The following is a 15,491-nucleotide window of genomic DNA, read 5'->3' as shown; positions in this document are numbered from 1 at the left end:
AGTTGACATGCCTCTCTCCTAGCCTTGAGTCGGATGTCCTTTCTAAGACGGCTAGAGTTCAGCTTTTATTTTAAAAATGGCATCAGACTTGATGAAGGGAGAGGCATGTCATTTTGAGGGATGTTTAGAGTCTTTTTATTGATTCTGAAATAAAAGGTTTACTTATTCTTCAATGTATTCTTGATGGACTAACACAATAGCTCTGTTGTTCATTTGCATGGAGGATACTATAACCAAAGCAAGCAGCATTGCAGATCTCTTCATAATTATTATGCACTGGTGTTGACGAAATTATTTTCTTTGCGCACCAATACTTTGCTGTGAATGTTTACAAAAAATAAACATCAGCTAAAGCTTATTTCCCTTTAAAGTGGCAATTAAAACTTAAAGTATATACCCCTTTATTTTACAGCAGCCCAGTTACATTTGTTTATTTTGTTGCGCTATACTGCTCTCCATGGTCTGTCACCTAAAGCTTAAAAGTCAAAAAATATATGGATATAAAATGTATCTATTTTACAAATAGGGGGTGACTGATCAAACTTCAAATTTGAGTTTTTGCCACAATTCAAATTTTTTGCACAAAAACTCTCAAATTGGAATTATATTTTCAAGAACTCCAATCTTTGGTATTTATTAAATGCGAAAACTTGAATGTAAAAATTCTGCATATAAAAGCTTGCGAGTTCATGTAGAAGTCAATGGGAGTTGTCCTAGGCAACTGTATAACATAATAAAAAATAACTTAATGGTGAATCGCTGCTTCAAAAATGTGAATTAAGCTGGCCATAGATGCAAAGATCCTATCGTACAAAACAAAGATTCATATGATTTACGGCCCGTGTGCGGAGTGTCCCGTCATTTTTCATGCCATGGCCTTCGTTTCGTTTCTATTTCCACATATTTGTGTGATCAAAAGTCATACAAATTCAATGCCATAGCAAAATATGCCAATGTAAATCTGAGTGTCAATTGAGATATCCTAAAAACAGATCTTGTGCCATTATGTACTGCTTAGTTTACTGCAAACAGCACTTTCTGATTACCTAAGCTATATCTTATTTGAGTCTTCCTTTCTCAAAAAATATTTCAGTTTTTAATGTACATGAAGGTCTTATTTTGTACAGTAAGTTTGCATTTCTTTATTTACTTATTTTGCTTAGTGTTAAACTATTTTCATATATTTATTTGTATATTTAATTCTCTTTGTACTGTTTTATCAAGCTATGTGTCAGATCTGTTATGTTAAAAATGCTTATTTATATTCTGTGTAATTGGTTTACGCCATCAAGAACTGTAAGAATACCTTTTTGTTTTTATGAATACCATTTATGCAAACCTAAATAAAAGGAGGGGATTTTGACCACCCTGTGTGCAATAATCTTTTTTTACACAAAACCTAGACAGTAGGGCTACAGACGCAAAGATCTGATTGTACGAATAGAGGATTCGTACGATTTTCGGACTGTGTGTGGAGAGTCCCGACATTTTTCATCCCACTGAGATCGGTCGATCAGACAGGTTAAAAGATTTCTGTCGGCTGCCGATAATATCTCTGCATGTATTGCCAGTTGGACGATTTTCAGTGGGAGACTGTCACCAGCTTTGTCGAACATAACTTTCGTATGATTGCTGTCAGGGGCAGAACATCGTCTGATCTGTTCTTTTCTACTTTATTTGATCTGAATGGTTAGTGGCAGGTCGGGAGATGGGAAAGTCTGATCGTTCGAGGATTTAAACAAATGTATCTTTGCATCTATGGCCAGCTTTATTTACAAACATACCGTATATACTCGCGTATAAGCCGAGATTTTCAGCACCCAAAATGTGCTTGAAAATCCTACCTCGGCTTATACGCGGGTCAGCGCGGTGAGAGGCAGTAAGAGAGTAACCCTCCTCCGTCCCACCAACAAACCCACCCCAGTACCTGCTACTCTTTGCCTTCAGTCTCCCCTTACTCTCAACTACCGGTACTTCCTGTTTCTCTCAGCCGCGCCTGCGCACAAGCCGCAATTCCCTTCGGGCAGAGCTAAAACTACTCCTCCCGGCATGCCTTTCTCTGGCATACGGGAGATGTTACGGTACGTAACGAAGACGCAGATTGGAGGCGGAAGTCAGCGGTGCTGAGGTGCGAGGTCTGGGGGAGAGGTCTGGGGGAGGGAACGACCGGGAGCTGCGGTGAGCAAAACGATCGGTTTGGGACGGGACACTGCGGGCGTAGATATTTGGAAGCGATTAGGTAAGGCGACTCAGTTAACTACAATTCCCACAATCCTCTGCTGTCAGTACAACGCTGGGGGTTGCAGTTAGAGGCTTCGAGTGGTTAAAAGAGCTCAGGGCAGAGCCTCTTTGTACTGGTAACATCACGCCTGCTATTAGCACCTGTATTTTATTTATATATGTGGCTCAGCTATTGAGTGGATCTGTTGGGATGTTTGTTCCCTTTTGTTATGAGGTGGGTACGACTAGCTGCTGCCTGGCCAATCAAAGTGCGGAGGAATGAGGCCAATAGTCTCTTGTTTTTATGAATTAATGTTTTAAGCATCATGGCTTGATTTTTAACATTAAACCGACTGTTTGATATTTCTGAGACTTTTCTGAGTTGTGTCTAGGCTTATACGCGAGTCAATACGTTTTTCTGGGTTTCATAGGTAAAATTAGGTACCTCGGCTTATACGCGGGTCGGCTTATACACGAGTATATACGGTAGTTGCTAAATTGCACAAGTGCAGTTGCCAGTAGCAGCCAATTAAGTTATTGCTTGTTATTTTCCAATTTATAGTAGACTATTAATTACTGATTGGTTGCTGTTGACAACTACATTTTAGTCCCCGTGTTTATAAATCATCCCAGGGTGTTACGTTTGTAGGGACTGGAAGGTCATCAATACTACTATTTTATTGGATCGTTTTTTCCCTGTTACTGCATCTAGGCGAAAAGATGCTGTAAACACAATATTCAGAAAATGTTTAGTCTAAAAATGCGTTTGTTTTTTTAACAAGACTGTTAGGTGCATTTGTAACACATTAACCTTAGAGAGTGAATATCCCTATATTAACAATAGAGGTACATTATTGACTATATGAATGGTGCTTAAGGGATATGGGATGGGAAAACATGTTTTTTTCAAAAAGCATCAGTTATTAGTGCTGCTCCAGCAGTATTCTGCACTAAAATCCATATTTCAAAAGAGCAAACAGAATGTACCCCCTGTTATAAAATAAGGATTTTAAAAGGCATCTTGGAGTTCCAAAAGCACTTGGCCTCATGCCTTTGTATGGTCTAGGAACACTTTGGGGTAATATCCTTATATTTTTAGAAAAGGTAATGACTCAATAAAATGTATCCTTAGAAACGCTGCTCAGTGATGTAATTTGTCTCACATTACTCACTGAAACATGTGTTATAAAAAATAATACCCCCTCTGTAGTAAAATGTATTAGAAGTCACCCCATGGGTTCCATGACCTGTATATAGCTCCAGATAGGGTTATGGAACTCCTCGTGGCTGATAATATATTTTTTACAATAGTGGGTAAATTATTCCTATATCTCATTCACTGAGTGGTTGCTATGGGTTACTCCCTAAGTTCATAAATGAGCACCAAATGACAAAGTATCAGTTTAAGACTGTAAACCATCAAACATTTGACAAGCCTAACTGCATCTCATTGGTCCAGTTTATTCTAAAGTGGCAGATTACCCCAGGTCTTTAGAACTATTATTCATAATAAAAAGCTGAAAGAATGGTTATCGTACTTCTAAGGCCAAATATTATGGAGGGCACCGTGCATCTAGTATGTTATGTTCCAATGTTTTGTATTCTACTATTATAAAAATATAGTTTATGGGAGCATTTTGTATTGTAGAATTTGTCTTATTTTTGGTGCAATACTTTGCAGTCCTCCTTTGCACTCCCGTGCATATCTATAACAACAGTATTCTTTTACAGAAGTGATTTCCCCTAAAGTAAAAAGCACAAGATTTTGAAAATATATTTAGCAATCACTAGGCAATATGGAAATCAGCAATCAGTTGGCAGACAGGATTAGTTATTTCCATGCCAGTTTCACAGTTATCCCCTTCTCTTAATAATCTTTAAAGGGGAACTATCGCAAAAATGAAAATATAATGTAAGCTTCATCATACTGAAATAAGAAACTAAATACAATCAATTAAAAATTCTGTACCTTTTCTGAAATAATCAACTTCACCTTCACTATTTCTCTCTCAGCATCTGTTTCTCTTCATTCTCTCGTCTTGCAGGAGTTGGGTGTGAGATATTCATTGACAGTTAGATCCAATATATCTTATAGGGGGGACTCCTTTTGCCTACAATATTTGTTAGAGCTGACTCTAAAATCACCAGACATTGTGTCTCTGTACATGCAGGATTTGTGCAAAAGGCAGTTATTTTGTTTGTACTGGAATCAGTTATTTGAGTAAGCTTTACTACATCTGTTGGTAAAGGATGTATCTGACATCCCACTCCTGCATGAAGACAGAATGAAGAGAAACAGATGCTGAGAGAGGAATAGTGACTATAAACTTGATTATTTCAGAAACTATGCGAATATTTCATTATTACAGTATGATGAAGCTTATATTAAATTTTCATAGTTCCCCTTTAAGCATCCTGTGCTTTCCCTGGTTCTCCTTTTACTGCTCTTCCATGGAATGGTGTCTTTTTTCACTTTTAATGTAATCCCCGTAGCCTCGGCTGCAGCGTTGTCATTTAATGACAGACTTTATGATATAACACTTCTGGTTGTGCATGGTTTTTAAAGGAATTGTTCAGGGTAAAAAAAAAAAACTGGGTAAATAGATTGTATGTGCAAAATAAAAATGTTTCTAATATAGTTAGTTACACAAAAATGTAATGCATAAAGGCTGGAGTGACTGGATGTCTAACATAATAGCCAGAACACTACTTCCTGCTTTGCATCTCTCTTGCTTTCCACTGATCAGTGACTTGATGGGGGGGGGCATGGGTCATAACTGTTTGCATTTGAAACTGAGCTGCATGCTATGGATCAATTCCAAACTCACTGAACATTAGTCCCATGTGGCTCCCCTTCAAGACGCTGACTAACTCAGTGTTAGAGAGCTGAAAAGGGGAAAGTTGCATTTTGGCTGTTAGGTAAGACATTCTGTCACTCCCACCTTTACTTATTACATTTTTTTACATTGAGTTTTTTTCCTATGTCCCTACTTACTGGTTCTTTGAATTTTCTGCCTGCTTTTTCAAGTGTTTGTTTATGCCTGTCCATTTCTTTCTGTTTTATTTAGTCTGTTTCTCCCTAACTGTTTGTCTCTGTCTCTTGTTTTCAGATGCTTCCTAATGTGTAGTTTGTTGGGCTGCAGCTATTACAAGCTTTTATACTACCAGAACCCATTGCATCTACTCCTGGATTTCACCTTCACTATATTGTGTAATATAACTGTAAAATACATTCACATAGCCATGAATCTCGCCAAATGCTTAAAGAACAGTAACGTCAAAAAATAAGTGTTTTAAAGTAATAAAAATATGATGCAGTGTTGCCCTGCACTGGTAAAACTGTTGTGTTTGCTTCAGAAACACTACTATTGTTTATATAAATAAGCTGCTGTGTAGCAATGGGGGCAGCCATTCAAATGAGAAAAGGCTCAGGTTACACAGCAGATAGCAAATAAGCTCTGTCTGTCTAATGGTGTTATCTGTTATCCATTAGTTAACCTGTGCCATATAGCTGTTTTTCAATTTCCGCCATTGCTCCACAGCAGTTTGTTTATATGAACAATAGTAGTGTTTCTGAAGCAAACAGATCAGTTTTACCTGTGCAGGGCAACACTACATTATATTTTCATTACTTTAAAACACTTAAACATACTGAAATATTACTCTAGTAGAGTGAGGGCAACACTGCCACAAATTATCTGCACTGACTGGAATGAAGGGGTCCTACCCTGCTTCTGTAGGCCCAGAATAATGTGAGTAACTCATCTGTTCATAGCCCAAACTGACCAATAGGTGGCAGTATATATTACACATAACTTGATATTGCACAGCATGCCTGCACTACCAAATCATTTTGACAATTCAGATTAATTGTACATTTCCATTTTGCTGTTAGGAATATTTTTAACCATGAAAAAATCTCTTGACATTGTGTAAAATGAAGCCCATAAATACCTTTTCATAAAAAAAATTCTTGCAACTTTTATGAATTAAAGGTACAGTAACATCAAAGAATAAGTGTTTTAAAGCAATATAAATATAATGCAGTGTTGCCCTGCACCGTAAAAATTGTATGTTTGCTTCAGAAATACTACTATAGTTTATATAAATAAGCTGCTTTGTATCAATGTGGGCAGCCAATCAAAGGAGAAAAGACACAACAGATAATAGATAAGCTCTCTAGAACATAATGGTGTTATCCAATATTTAACCTGCCATATAGCCTTTTTTCAATTTCTGCCATTGCTACACAGCAGCTTGTTTATATGAACTATAGCAGTGTTTCTAAAGCAAATAGATCAGTTTTACCAGTGCAGGGCAACACTACGTGATATTTTCATTACTTTAAAACACTTTCATTTTTTGGTTGACGTGGAAATTTTTCATATTTCGCCATATGGCCGCCACCAATGCGGGATAAGCGTCTTTACGACCGACCTTTGCACAGTCGCCCGATCATTCCGATTCCCATCCGATTTGTGTTCATCAGGCATGACTGCAGCATGCCGGGTGTGGCGCCGGTTGGGATTGAGGAATACGGGCCACTGAACAAAGGTGTACTTTTACAAGATCAGTACAAGCCATGCTAAGATCACAGTGTCTGTGTATATGTATATTACCGGGGGAAGTGCCTTTTGTCCTGGTGTCTTTTGTTTGCCTAGGGCAGTCTACCTTTCCCCCCCCCCTCTTCTACGGACATGTGTCTGTGTGCTGGTTCCACCAATTGATTCATAGCATAACATGCTCATTGATTGGATATATAGTAAGACCACCTTTTGTCTTGGTGTATAATAAACCATTGGCCATTGTAGAGAGAGGCAGAATACTGGACCCCAGCTAAGAACAACTGCTGTGACGTTATTTCCGGGGGATTGCGCAACATCACCACACGATACATCAAGGTTTCCGGATCGATTGTCCATTAAGGCAAAAGATCATTTAATTCTACTACAACAGATGGCGAGCCAGGCAGGAGGTTCAATTTCCCATAGTCACCCATGCCAGCATTCACCAATGGGTTAATTCCCCTGCTGGCCAGCGGACAGGACCTCCCACCAATAGTTCAAAGTTCTCCTTCCTCCCTTACCCTCTTGTCTTTTTTGTCCTGTCCGGGCCAGGGAAGGATCTATTTTAGATTTAAACAAGATACCAATAGGAGGAAGAAGAAAAGCGCTGTAAGGCCTAGAAGCTCCCCTTGTAGGGGTCAGCAGGGGCTAACTTACGGAATCAGGGCTCTCCTCCCGTGTTGCGGGTCAGGGAGTTCTGGGCAGCATAGCAGCGACACTGTGGCTCTTGGCGGATCCTCCCACATGGCGGGTTAGGTGAGTGCCAGAAACGCTGGGGAAAAAGCCTGCACGGAGGAGCGGTAAGCCAGGTGTGCGCAGTTAGCGCTAGACATGCGGCGGATGTCAGCAGAGGAAGTGGCCGGACGGCCATCTTGGTTGAGGGCATTAGCGTCTTCGTGAAGGAGCGCTAGAAATGACCGGAAGAGCGGCTTCTTGCCTGAGGCGGCGTTTTGACCCGCGTGAGCCTAGATTATAACACGGGGCAGACAGGCAAATAGTATTGTAATATACAGAGTGCTGCCCCATGATTTAAACAGCAAGCACTTCCTGTGGGTGCCATTTGCTTCTCAGAATCCTGAGCATTCAAGGCATCGGTGCAGGTATGGTGTGTGTGGATGATCAGCTGTAGATTCCTTGTGTTTATACAAGAAGATTAAGCTGTTTTCGTTATCTGCTCTCTTATTAGTTCACCAATGGAACCTGGTATGACGGGAAAGGCCTCTCACCCCAAAGGGAAAAGGTGAGGTGGATGAGAGAGAGACTATGGCAAGCAGGGGGCTCAAGTAATAACTATCTTGTTATTTTTCTTTATGCAGCCTTCCTGCCGCAGACGCTAAAAAAGACAAGTCTCCAGAAAAATCAACAGCCTCTGCAGAAAAACAACAGGAGCCTGGAACTTCTTTATTATACAGGAAAATCAATTATTTGCAGAATCCTTGGCCTCAGTAATTAAACAGGCGGTCATACAAGGATTTCAGGAGGTATCGAGCTCTAAGAAGAGGCCGAGACACTATCATGGAAGACAAGGGGAGCCTTTGTCTGATATTTCAGAAGGAGATTTGTCAGATGACTCAGATGTGCTATCTCAAGCAGGTTCGGAAGAGTGAGAAATTGAGTCAGAGGAAGAGTCCTCTTTCGATTTGACAGTAATCGATCCGTTAATTAAGGCAGTTAGGCAAACCCTAACTTTTCCTACAGAATCGGCGAGAGTATCTGCAGCGGATAAATTATTTCCCTCTTCGAAAAAGAGATCTGTGTGTTTTCCGGTACACTCGTCTATTAAAGAAATTATTCAGACGGAATGGAAAAAGACAGAGAAAAGAGCCCAGACAGCAGGGAAGTTCGGAAAAAAATATCCCTTTGATGAGCAGGACTCAAAGGCTTGGGAGTCTCCACCAAAGGTCGATGCGGCTGTGGTTAGGTTGGCTAAAAAGACTACCTTACCAGTAGATGATGCGACGGTCTTTAAAGAACCAATGGAGAAAAAGATAGAATTTAATCTAAGAAAAGCCTTTGGATCAGCGGGAGCAGCCTGTAAGCCAGCGGTGGCTTTAACATCTGTATCTAGAGCCTTGAAGGTGTGGCTGTCTGAGCTAGGAGAGGCTATATCATCGAATGTAAAAAGACCTAAGCTGCTGGAGATGTTAGCAGACTGCAGAATGGCAACGGAGTTTATTTCAGAAGCTTCAATAGATTTGGTGCATTTTTCAGCTAGATCTATGGCTCTATCCGTAGCAGCCAGGAGGGCACTATGGATAAAATCTTGGGCAGCAGATACGGCATCGAAAGTAAACCTGTGTCAGTTACCTTTTGAGGGAGAGATGTTATTCGGGGAAAAACTTGATGCTATCATTAAAAAGGTGTCGGGAGGTAAAAGTGTATTTTTACCTCAAGAAAACCAAGCCAAGAAACCCGCTATGAGTCGAGCTATAACAAGCCGAAAGATAAATCTTTTAGGGCTTCTAGACAGTATAAGCCCGGGAGAGAGTATTCCAGGCAGTCTTCCTGGAGAGAAGGTCGGCCAAGTTCCAGAGGGACATCAAAGAGACCTGGTTTTTTTTCCACCACCCCTTCCACTTCAAATCAACAATGAAGGTGGCAAGGCCCAGATCATGGTGGGTGGCAGGCTAGCCGAATACTCTCATGTCTGGGCCACGACTATTCAGGACGTATGGGTACAGAAAGTGGTACAGTCAGGGTTTCTACTGGAGTTCAGATCCGTACCCAGAAAATTTTTTTTCATACAGTCCGTCGTCAGGGCGACAGAATTGGACAGGAAGCTGGCTCAAGATTATTTGAACCAACTGTTTGAGTCAGGGGCAATAGAAACCGTCCCTCCTCTGGAAAGAGGCACAGGGTTTTACTCAAAACTGTTCCTGGTAAAGAAAGCTTCGGGAGCGTTAAGACTAGTTTTGGACATGAGAAAACTGAACAAGCTTCTACAAGCAAAAAAATTCAAGATGGAATCATTAAGGTCCATCATGCAAGCCGTCTCAGTGGGAGATTGGCTAACGAGTATAGATTTGAAAGACGCTTACTTTCATGTACCAATTGCAGAGGTGCACAGAAGATATCTAAGGTTCGCATTAGAAGACATACATGTGCAATTCAGATGTCTACCTTTTGGCCTAGCGCAGTCTCCAAGAGTGTTCACGAAAGTTCTAGTGACCCTCATTGCAGAATTAAGAAAAGAGGGAGTATCGGTGTACCATTATTTGGACGATATTCTGGTAGTGGCAGGTTCAAGAACAGAGGCCGAAGTTCATACTACCAAGGTAAAAGAGTTTTTGCTGAACCATGGATGGGTAGTGAATCAAGAAAAGAGCAACTTGCTTCCCACTCAGTCTCTTCAATACTTGGGAGCCCTCTTCCAGACGGAACAGAACACGGTCAGCCTACCTCTAGACAGACAGCGCAAGGTGAGCGAACTAATAATGGAATTCAAGAGGAAGAAGACAGTCTCCGTGCAACATTGCCTGAAGGTAATAGGATCTATGGCGGCGACAATTCAAATAGTGAGGTGGGCAAGGTGGCATTTAAGGCCCTTGCAGGTTTTTCTTCTAAGAAAGATAAAGCAGCCTCACTTACATTTGCAAGAAAGAGTGGTGGTACCACTAGAGGTCAAAGAAACTCTGTCCTGGTGGTGCAAGCAGGAAAATCTATCAAGAGGGATGCCTCTAGAAGATCCACAGTGGGTGGTAGTGACCACCGATGCTTCAAATGTGGGGTGGGGAGCCCACATAGGCGAAACATTTATACAAGGCACTTGGAGGGCAGAAAATGTGTCCTCAAATATTCTCGAATTAAGAGCAATAAGAAAGGCTCTTCTGTTCTTTTCTCACCTGCTGAAAGACAAACAAGTGAAAATAAGGACAGACAATACTACGGCAGTCGCTTATATTGTGAAACAAAGGGGCACCAGGAGTACAACGCTATTGGAAGAGGTAAAGCCACTGTTTCAGTGGGCAGAAGAGTGGCTGGAAGGGTTAACCGCCATTCACCTTCCAGGAAAAGAAAATTGGAAAGCGGACTTCCTCAGCCGGTCAGTAATAGACCCGGGAGAGTGGAGTTTACACATAGACATTTTCAAAGAAATTGTAAGAAATTGGGGACATCCGGACATAGATGTGATGGCAACCCTACAGAACAGAAAATGTCTTCGGTTCTTCTCAAGGTTCCCCTGCAGGGATGCAGAGGCGGTAGATGGCCAAAGTCAGAGTTGGTCAGAAGATTTAATTTATGTCTTTCCTCCATTTCCTTTAATTTGGAGGGTATTGAAGAAAATAAAATTGGACATGGCGGAGGCCATCGCGATAATACCCTTCTGGCCCAGGAGGCCGTGGTTCCCTCTGCTCCAGAAGCTAGCCATAGGAAGGCCGATAGCAATCCAGAAATTTCCATGCTGGCTGTCGCAGGATTCCATACAGTTTCAGGAGTACAATCATCTGTCTTTGATGGCCTGGCGGTTGAGAGGGAGAGATTAGAACGCCTCTCGCTGAAGGAGGAAGTCATAGACTTGTTGCTGAAGTCAAGAAAAAATAGCACTTCTCAACAGTATTACAAAGTATGGGAGAAATTTGTAGCATTTGTTGTGGAAAAAGAGAAAGATCCTTTGTCTCCATCATCTACAGTTGTGTTAGAATTTCTGTTCTCTGGATATGAGAGGAAATTACATTATAATACATTGAAAGGTCAGGTGTCGGCAATTTCAGCTCTAACTGGAAAAACATGGGCAGAAGATCCTTTGGTTAAGAGATTCTTCAATGCTTTGATGAGAGTAAGACCAATGAGAAGGGATTGTCGACCACCATGGGATTTGCCCTTGGTATTAAAGGTTCTCACTGAGTCTCCATTCGAACCACTGGAGGAAACATCGTTATGGAACATGACATTGAAAGTGGTACTCTTGGTGGCAGTGACTTCGGCTTGCAGAGTAGGAGAGTTATCAGCTTTGGCTGCATCTGAACCACACACAGTAATTTTCGAAGACAAGGTGGTGTTAAAACCTGCTTTCGGGTTTCTGCCAAAAGTAATTTCGAAATTCCATATGGATCTGGAAGTTATCTTACCTTCTTTCTTTCCAGATCCACAGTCTACGCAAGAATCGGTGTGGCACACACTAGATTTGGTGAGAGCTATAAAAATTTATTTGAAAAGAACAGAACTGTGGAGGAAATCTGAACGATTATTCATAGTTCCTAATGGAGCAAGGAAAGGACAAGCGCCAACAAAGAGAACAATTAGTTCCTGGATTGTGGCAGCTATAGCAAAAGCGTATAATGTGGCAGGAAGGAGTGTTCCTAAAGGGTTGAAGGCTCACTCTACCAGGGCATTGGCCAGTTCCTGGGCGGCACAAGCCAGGGGGTCGCCAGAGAACATCTGCAAATCAGCAAGATGGTCGTCCTTTAATACTTTTGTGAAGCATTACAGATTGGACGTGTTGTCCTCTCAAGAAGCTAAATTTGGGAGAAAAGTGTTGCAATCTGTAGTTTTTTCTGATGATTAAAAAATTTCTGTTAAACGCATATTGTCTTCCGCCCTCTATTTTAAGCTTGGGGATTTCCCATTGGTGAATGCTGGCATGGGTGACTATGGGAAAACAGGAAATTGTTTATACATACCGTAATTTCTGTTTCCTGGTCACTTCCATGACAGCATTCACCGGGGAGTTTCCCACCCTGTATGGGGACAGCTTTATACTAAGACAAGAGGGTAAGGGAGGAAGGAGAACTTTGAACTATTGGTGGGAGGTCCTGTCCGCTGGCCAGCAGGGGAATTAACCCATTGGTGAATGCTGTTATGGAAGTGACCAGGAAACAGAAATTACGGTATGTATAAACAATTTCCTGTTTTTTCCCTTAATTTCAGCAGAATTAAAAGGGGCCATATTTTATTTCGGGCAGCAAAAAGGCCGGCATTGAGGGAAGACATTTTTGTTTTGATACTCTCATATTTGAGAAAGTTTTTGCTGTCTGCAAATTGATTTGTGGTCTCTAGGCTGCTGGAATCAGGTAAAAATCTACCAAAAGAACCTTTTGGGTGTATGTGTGGTGTTTTTCAGTATTAACTGCCCAGGTACTGGTTGGGGCATATCTGCATAACTGCTGTGGGGTTTTATTCGTTTATTTTTTAACCATAAGGGACTGTTATTGCCCCTGCTGGAGGATCTGTGAGTGATTCAGACCAGTGGAGGGAGTTTCTGTGTATGCCGGGTGGTTGAAGGATAATCTTGTAGCAGGCAGATATGGCCAACAGTATCTAGAGGGGATTTAGAATCATTGTTTTTTTCATTTGTGTTTGTTTTCTGTCTGTCTACTAAGTGGTGTTTGTTTTAAAATTGCGACTCTATAGGTTTCATCCTTGAGAAAATCTTTTGTTTGGGAGGATTGTATTGCTTTTATTATTACAAGTTTCAATATTGGAGGTTGGGTAACAATCCGACCAATCTGAATTACAAACCAAGTTTCTAGCCCTTGCTGAGCGCTGAACAGGGGGAGCCTACGCCATTTTGAAATAGCACATGTGCCAATGGCCATTTTGTCTTTGTCTTTAAGCACATGTGCCAGCGGCCATGTTGTCTTAGTTTTTGAAAAGGTATATTGGGCTATTGGTGGGAGGCACATCCCCTGCATATAACCCTAACAGTTGTTCTATTGTATATAATAGATTTTCATCTTTACATTTCATAACAGCAAAGTTCTCTTTGAACTTTTTGGAACATTTTTTACATTTTTGTTATACCTCTCTGCTGTTCCCTGCAGTCTATTGACTCCTACTTCCTCCAGGATAGGGGGTTTTCCTAAGGAAGAGACCATCACATGGTGTTGTAATTGTCCTTTTGTGTGAGTGAAGGAAGAGTGTTGCATGGTTTACAACATAAGGCTATTTGTTAACTAGCTGTTTCTCTTTTTATACTCCTTGTTTTCCTGCTCTTTCTCTCTTTATTTTCCTCTCTTTATCCTTCCTTCCGTCCTTTATTATCCCCATCTCTCTCACTTTTCTCCATTTCTCTCTTTTAAAACACTTTTGCTTACCCTCTCTCTCTCTCTGTCTATAACTACCACACTAACTCTTTGCCTTGCTTTTGGCTAGCCCTCTTTTCTGTCTTAATCTATTCTCAAACCAACACATTCTCTGTAGGTTTGGTTGGAAGACATCTTTTCTGTCATTGGAAGTCTGGTAGTGTAAGATAGCTGCTGTCTGCTTATGAAAGTTGCTGTTGGGAAGGAAATTCCTGTTAGTTACGACCATAAGGGCTGTGCTGCGAAGTCGGACTGTATAGGGTGAAAAAACAGTGAACTGGTTAGCTTTTTGTGAGGAGAAAAAGTGGGCCAAGCCTACTCGGTTTCATCAATTGTCGCGTGAGCTTTGTTCTCTTTTCTCTTCCCCTCGAGGTCCATCTTAAGGGTGGAAGGTGTCCGTGGTTCATACCAAAGCCCGGGGGTGGAGTTTGTGGGGAAATTATTGAGGACTGTTCCCTTTCTTGTTCGCTTTCTTGACTTTCCGTCACTGAGTGACCAGGTGTCCGCGGTTCGTACCGGAAGCTTGGGGGACGGAACTTGGGGAGGTGAACTGGGGAGGGGTTTCTCTGTTTCTATCTGTTTTTCTAGACACTTTCTCTCAAAACCTATTGGCCTGACTGGGGTGACCAGGTGTCCGTGGTTCGTACCGGAATCCCTAGGAAGGTTCAACTATATCTCCCTTGTTCTCACTTCCTGTCGCTCCCTCTCACTTGCTGTCAACACTCCAGGCATTGGGAACTCTTATCCTGCAGTCAGGGTGCTGTTTTGAGCCAATTTAGCACGAGGGATAAGGAAGGTGTCCGTGGTTCGTACCTGTCCGGATCCCTCGGCCGCTGATCCTTCTCTCTGAGTGGGCTACGGTGGATAATGTCCGTGGTTCGTATTTGAAGCCCTAGAGCTACTCAGAGGACGAACAGGTAAGGATCGACGGCAGTCTGCGCGGTGGACGTAGACACTGTAGGTGGACGCATCTACTTGGAAAAAGCTCGAGACTCGAGTATTGGTGTAGGGAAATCTAGGGAACAGAAGGGTACCACTTCTGAGTTCAGGACGGCTCAGCAGCACATGAAATCCACATATGGAGGAGGGACTGTTAAGCCCCTCAAAGATTGGCACAAATGGTCTTCAGGTTTAGAATGGTCCATCCCTAAGGAGGGGACGTTTGAGGTCTGGATCTGGGAACTTATGTGAAGCCAGAGGTATCTCTATAATAGACAAATCCAAATTAGAATGCATAGAGGTCTTGGAAAGGGATGACTTCCAACAGGGCCCTGAGGGGGATTACAGGCGCTACGGGGGGGGGGGGGCAAGGAATTCTGTAAGCAACTGACAGACAAAATGCCCACTATGTATAGTGTTGTGTCCCCATTCCAGTTTATGACAGCGATCCAGGGCCCAGATGAGGACGCCTCGGTCTATTGGCAGAGGTTAAAACAAGGGGTAACAGATGCAGGGTTTGAGCCAGGTCCAGATGCCCCAGAGAACACCCAGTCAGTATCGCCCATCCATCTAATGTTAAAGGCTAAATTTCTGGCTGGATTGGTGCCTAAGCTAAGAGATAGGCTAATGGTTGCACGACCAGAGGCCCATTCTATGAGTTTCCACTCCCTTATGGCAACAATCCAGGCCATAGAACTGGACCTGCATGCCAGGAAAGAGGCCAAGTCGGCCAAAATCATGGCAG

The sequence above is a fragment of the Xenopus laevis genome, chromosome 1S (assembly GCF_017654675.1).
Source record: "Xenopus laevis strain J_2021 chromosome 1S, Xenopus_laevis_v10.1, whole genome shotgun sequence".
Taxonomy (NCBI): Eukaryota; Metazoa; Chordata; class Amphibia; order Anura; family Pipidae; genus Xenopus; species Xenopus laevis.
Note: the sequence above shows the minus strand (reverse complement) of the source record.